The sequence below is a fragment of the Crocuta crocuta genome, unplaced genomic scaffold (assembly GCF_008692635.1).
Source record: "Crocuta crocuta isolate KB4526 unplaced genomic scaffold, BGI_CrCroc_1.0 scaffold293, whole genome shotgun sequence".
In the NCBI taxonomy this organism is placed as follows: Eukaryota; Metazoa; Chordata; class Mammalia; order Carnivora; family Hyaenidae; genus Crocuta; species Crocuta crocuta.
The window spans coordinates 392,348-399,087 of NW_027529436.1; the positions used below are offsets into that span (position 1 = coordinate 392,348).

Genomic DNA, 6,740 nt, shown 5'->3' on the forward strand with positions numbered 1-6,740 from the left:
GATTGAAAGCAAGGGGATGCAGAAATATCTATCATGCTACTGGTGTCAAAAGAAAGCTGGAGTAGCTATACTTATATCAGACAAACTGGACATTAAAGTAAAGACAGTAACAAGGGATGAAGAAGGGCATTATATAATAATCACAGGGTCTATCCATCAGGAAGAACTAACAATTACAAATGTCTACAAACTGAATATGGGAGCACCTATAATAATTAACATAAAACAGAAAAATAAAATAAAAATTTATATAAAAATATAAATAATATAAAACAATTAATCACAAACAGAAATAAACTTATGGAAAACAATGCGCTAATAGCAGAGGACTTTAATGCTCCAATAACAGCAATGGATAGATCAACTAGACAGAAAATCACTGAAGACACAATGGACTTGAATGACACATTGGACCAGATGGATCTGACAGATATATTTAGAACTCTACATCCTGAGGCCATGGAATTCACTTTCTCTTCAAGTGCACATGGCACATTCTCTAAGATAGATTACATACTGGGACATAAAGCAGCCCTCAATAAATAGAAAATAATTGAGATCATCCCATGCACACTTTCAGATCACAATGCTATGAAACTCGAAATGAATCACAGGAAGAATTCTGGGAAACCTCCAAAAACATGTAGGTTAAAGAACACCCTACTAAAGAATGAATGGGCCAATCAGGCAATTGGAGAAGAAATTTAAAAATATATGGAATCAAATGAAAATGAAACTACAACAATCCAAACTCTATGGGATGCGGCAAAGGCAGTCCTAAGAGGAAAGTATATTGCACTCCAGGCCTATTACAAGAAATTAGAAAAAACGCAAGTTCAAAACCTAACAGTGCACCTAAAGGAACTAAAGGTAGAGCAACAGGCACACCAAACACAGTAGGAGAAGAGAAATAATAAAAATCAGGGCAGAAATAAACAATATAGAAACCAAAAAAACAGTTGAACAGATCAATGAAACCAAGAGTTGGTTTTTTGAAAAAAATAAACAAAATTGAGAAACCTCTAGCCAGGCTTCTCAAAAAGAAAAGAGAGAGCATTCAAAGAGATAAAATTATGAATGAAAAAGAACTTATTACAACCAACCCCTCAGAAATATAAGCAATTATCAGGGAATACTATGAAAAATCATATGCCAACACACTAGACAACTTAGAAGAAATGGACAAATTTCTAAACATACACACTACCAAAATTCACATGGGCAGAGATAGAAAATCTGAACAGACCCTTAACTAGTGAGGAAATGGAATCAGTTATCAAAAATCTTCCAACAAATAAGAGCCCTGGGCCAGATAGCTTCCCTGGGGAATCTACCAGACATTTAAATCAGAGTTAATACCCATTCTTCTCAAGCTATTCCAAGAAATAGAAATTGAAGGAAAACTTCCATACTCATTTTACGAAGCCAGCATCACTTTGATTCCCAAGCCAGACAGAGACTCAGCAAAAAAACAGAACTACAAGCCAATATCCTTGATGAATACGGATGCAAAAATCCTTAGCAAGATACTTGCAAGTCGAATCCAATAGCACATAAAAAGAATTATCCACCATGATCAAGTGGGATTCATTCCTGGGTTACAGGGCTGGTTCAGTATTCACAAATCAATCAATGTGATGCTTCACATTAACAAAAGAAAAGATAAAAACCATATGATCCTGTCGATAGATGCAGAAAAAGCATTTGACAAAATACAGCATTCCTTCTTAATAAAGACCCTCAAGAAAGTTGGGATAGAAGGACTTACCTGAACATCATAAAGCCATCTATGACAAGTCCTTAGCTAACACATCCAAACCTGAGAGCTTTCTCCCTGAGATCAGGAACACGACAGGGATGTCCACTCTCACCACTATTGTCTAACATGGTGCTGGAAGTCCTAGCATCAGTAATCAGACAACAAAAGGAAATAAAAGGCATCAGAATTCGTAAAGAAAAAGTCAAACTTTCACTTTTCACAGACGACATGATAGTCTACACAGAAAACCCAACAGATTCCACCAGAGGCCTACTAGAACTGGTCCATGAATTCAGCAAACTTGCCAGGAACAAAAATCAATACACAGAAATCGGTTGCATTTTTATACACCAACAATGAAGTAACAGAAAGAGAAATCAAGAAACTGACCCCATTCACAATTGCACAAAAATACATAAAATACCTAGGAATAAACCTAACCAAAGATATGGGAGATCTGTACGATTCAAACTATAGAAACCTTATGAAGGAAATTGAAGACACAAAGAAATGGAAAAACATTCCATGCTCATGGGTCGGAAGAATAAATATTGTTAAAATGTCATTACTACCCAAAGCAATCTACACATTCAATGCCATCCCAAACAAAATTGCACCAGCATTCTTCTAAAATTTGTGTGGAACCACAAAAGACCCCGAATAGCCAAAGTAATGCTGAAGAAGAAAACCAAAACGGTAGGCATCACCATCCCAGACTTTAGCCTCTACTACCAAGCTGTAATCATGAGGACACTATGGTATTGACACTAAAACAGACACATAGACCAATGGAATAGAATAGAGAACTCAGAATTGGACCCACAAATGTACAGCCAATTTATCTTTGACAAAGCGGGAAAGAGTATCCAATGGAAAAATGACAGCCTCTTTAACAGAAGGTACTGGGTGAACGGGGCAGCAACATGCAGAAGAATGAAATTGGATCATTGTCTCACACCATACACAAAAATAAACTCAAAATGTATAAAGGACCTGAATGTGAGACAGGAAACTATCAACACCCTAGAGGAGAAAGCAGGAAACAACCTCCTTGACCTCAACCGCAGCAACTTCTTACTTGACACATCCCCAAAAGTAAGGGAATCAAGAGCAAAAATGAACTATCGGGACCTCATCAAGATAAAAACTTCTGCACGGCAAAGGAAACAATCAGTAACACTAATAGGCAGCTGACAGAAAGAGAAAAGAGAGTTGCAGGTGACATATCAGAGAAAAAGCTAGTATCCAAAATCTATAAGGAACTCACCAATCTCCATACCTGAAAAACAAATAATCCAGTGATGAAATGGGCAGAAGACATGAACAGACACTTCTCCAAAGAGGGCATCCAGATGGCCAACAGACACATGAAATGATGCTCAGCGTCCCTCCTCATCAGGGTAGTACAAATCAAAACCACACTAAGCTACCACGTCACGCCAGTCAGAGTGGCTAAAATGAACAAATCAGGAGACTCTAGATACTGGTGAGGATGTGGAGAAACAGGCACCTTCCTACACTGCTGGTGGGAATGTAAGTTGGTGCAGCCCCTCTGGAAAACAGTATGGAGGTTTCTCAAAAAATTAACAATAGAACTTCCCTATGACCCAGAAATAGCACTGCTAGGAATTTATCGAAGGGATACAGAAGTGCTGATGCACAGAGGCACACGGACCCCAATGTTCATAACAGCACTCTCAACAATAGCCAAAACATGGAACGAACCTAAGTGTCCATCAACTGATGAATGGATCAAGAAGATGTGGTTTATCTATACGATGGAATACTACATGGCAATGAGAAAGAATGAAATCTGGCCATGTGTAGCAACATGGATGGAACTTGAGGGTGTTATGCTTAGCGAAATAAGTCAGGCAGAGAAGGACAAATACCATATGTTTGCACTTATGGGTGGATTCGGAAGAAGTTAATGAAGGACAATGTGGGAGAAGAAGGGAGAAGGGGAAAAATAGTTGGGGAGAGGGAGGGAGGCAAACCATGAGAGACTCTTGAATGCTGAGAACAAACTGAGGACTGATGGGGGTGGAGGGGGAAGGGAAGGGAGGTGTTGGGCATGGAGGAGGGCACTGGTTGGGATGAGCACTGGGTGTTATATGGAAACCAACTTGACAATAAACTATTTAAGGATAAATAAATAAATAAATAAACAAACAAAATATTTAAAAAGAAGGGGGAAAAAAAGGCAGGCAATGGGGTATGCCTGGTTCGATAGGCCCAGGGGAGAAGGATCAGCCTCCTCTCCATTAGCCTCTAATTGTTTGCTTAGCCCCAGAACAAGTATGACTAAATGAACACCATGGCAAATTTTCAAATGAATTGATTTTTAAATCATATCTCAACATTTAAATCTTCCATTTCAAAAAGGATCCTTCAGTTTTCCAAAGTAACAAAAAGGAGAACAGAAACAAAATAATGTTAATGGTCATGATTCATTTTCACTTGTTTCTATAGTGCTCAGAAAAACTTCACACCAGATCATGAACAAATAAGGGAGGAGGTAGGTTAGACTGAATTGAATAGACTCCATAAAGTAAATTGTTGTTCTTATGCACTAGCTCATTGCTCTGAGATCAGAGGGTGTATGATATTGTGTAATGCAGACTGCCTTTGTTAATTCACAGGGCTCTTGGGGTCTTAGCCCATAGGTCTTCAGATTTCCTTCTTCCCAGCATCAATCTGCTGTCCTAAATTTCTCTTATGGAGGAAAAAAAATCTAGAGATAGCAGTATTTTCTAAAATGCCTTTAAATAACTCAAAAAGCACTTTATTCTTTATTTTTTTTAGGGTTTATTTATTTTTGAGACAGAGAGAGACAGAGCATGAGTGGGGGAAGTGCAGAGAAAGAGGGAGACACAGAATCCGAAACAGGCTCCAGGCTCTGAGCTGTCACAACAGAACCTGATGTGGGGCTCGAACCCACGAACCATGAGACCTGAGCCAGAGTCGGGCGCTTAACTGACTGAGCCACCCAGGCGCCCCTCAAAAAACTTAAAATAAAAAGTCAAAGTTGCAAAGAAGAAGAGCAACTATTTTGTGAGTTTATAGTAGAGAGAAAACTGAATTTAAATTCTTATAAATTTTACATAGACTAAGGAGGAAGGAAGAGCCATTTCATCAAATTTAATCAAAGAATGATGTTTATAAGAGTACAGGATATTTCACGCTCTAGAATACTCTAGTATACAATCTCATTTAGTCTTCACAACACTTCTATGCAGTAGATAGCAACAGTATTCCTAACGAGAAAACTGAGGCTCAGTTAGGTCAAGAATCTTGACCAAGGGCTTCGGCCAGTAAGTGGCAGAATTTTGATCTCTGTTTAAGACTATTATTATTATTTTTTTTAAAAAAACGTTTTATTTATTTCGAGAGAGAGAGAGAGAGAGAGACAGCGTGAGTAGGGGAGGGTCAGAGAGAGAGGGAGTCACAGACTGAAACAGGCTCCAGGCTCTGAGCTGGCAGTCAGCACAGAGCCCGACGCGGGGCTTGAACCCACAACCACGAGATCATGACCTAAGCGAAAGTCAGACGCTCAACCAACTAAGCCACCCAGGCGCCCCTATTATTATTATTTTTAATTGAAGTATAGTAGACACACGTTACATTAGTTTCAGGTGTACAACACAATGATTCAACAACTCTATATGTTATGCTATGCTCTGTACAATTGTAGCCACCATACAACACTATTATAAAACTGCTGTGCCTTTCATCCCTGTGACTTATTCATTTTATAATTGGATGCTTATATCTCCCATCACCCTTCACCAATTTTGCTCATCCCCCTATGCTTTATTATTTTTAAAATCTCTTCTTGAATACTACCCAACTTCCTTTTCTGCTTACTTACAGTATTTGACATTTTCTGGGTGTATTTCCACTTTTAACTTACCATTTTGCTCTTACATCTGCAAATCAGCACTATCTAAAGAACATTTACAAAAGCAGAACTTAATAATTTTATTTAATTATCTTGAGGAGCCTTTCAAAAAGGCAAATTTATTTTAGATAACTAAATAAGTAAAGTATATTAGGAATGTATACAATATTATGGAAACAAAATGGGAAAATAGTAAGGAATTCCTTTAATAACAAATGAAGCAATTTTCAAATTACCTGGAGCCTGAGGAAGGAAAAAGTGATGAAAGATGAGATTGCTTCCCTACAAACCCCATGGGGCACCCAGGTGATGAGCCCTGCTTGCTCCTTGGCTGGATGCCACCACCTTGGCAAGAAACTGGTCCTTGAAAGTTCTGAAAATCCTAGAGGACCAGCTTTTACTGGGAAGCCCCTATTTCCCATTTCTGAACCTACATTTCAGCTCCCCAGTGTTGAAAATACATTTGTATCATATGGAAAATGACGTTGGGACAACACTGTGCTTTTATTTTCATGGTCACACTAACAGTTGTGTGTCCATATGAATGTATGTCTTGGAAGTGAAGGGTCTGCTGCAGGAGGTAGCAAGGGAACAAAAGGCAGCTACCTGGATTGGGGGTTTAATATATGTCCGTAGGACGTAAAATTTGGGGCCAATCTAAGAAAATGGGTTTTTAAAAAATTTTTAATGTTTATTTATTTTTGAGAGAGAGAGATACAGAGTGTGAATGGGAAAGGGCAGAGAGAGAGAGAGAGAGAGGGAGACACAGAATCTAAAGCAGGCTCTAGGCTCTGAGCGGTCAGCACAGAGCCCGACGTGGGGCTTGAACTCACAAACTGTGAGATCATGACCTGAGCTGAAGTCAGACGCTTACCTGACTGAGCCACCCAGGTGCCCCAGAAAATGTATATTTTACAAAAGGAAACTTACAAAGACATTCATGCAACATGGTAATTTACACCACACAACAGATGTACAGATAAAGGTGTTTATGATACTAATCCCATTTCAGTTATTCTCCTGTTATCAGCTGCGGCTCTCTCTGCTTTGTGACACTGCTGTTGGGGCTCCACAAACTAT

At 38.8% G+C, this 6,740-nt stretch overlaps 1 non-coding gene across 1 annotated transcript; it reads right to left on the reverse strand.

The window, feature by feature from the left end:
* Nucleotides 1-5,251: 5,251 nt before the first annotated feature.
* TRNAE-UUC (transfer RNA glutamic acid (anticodon UUC)) lies at nucleotides 5,252-5,335 on the reverse strand. Its single transcript has one exon. It is a non-coding gene; the product is annotated as a tRNA-Glu (tRNA).
* Between the last annotated feature and the right edge of the window lie 1,405 nt (nucleotides 5,336-6,740).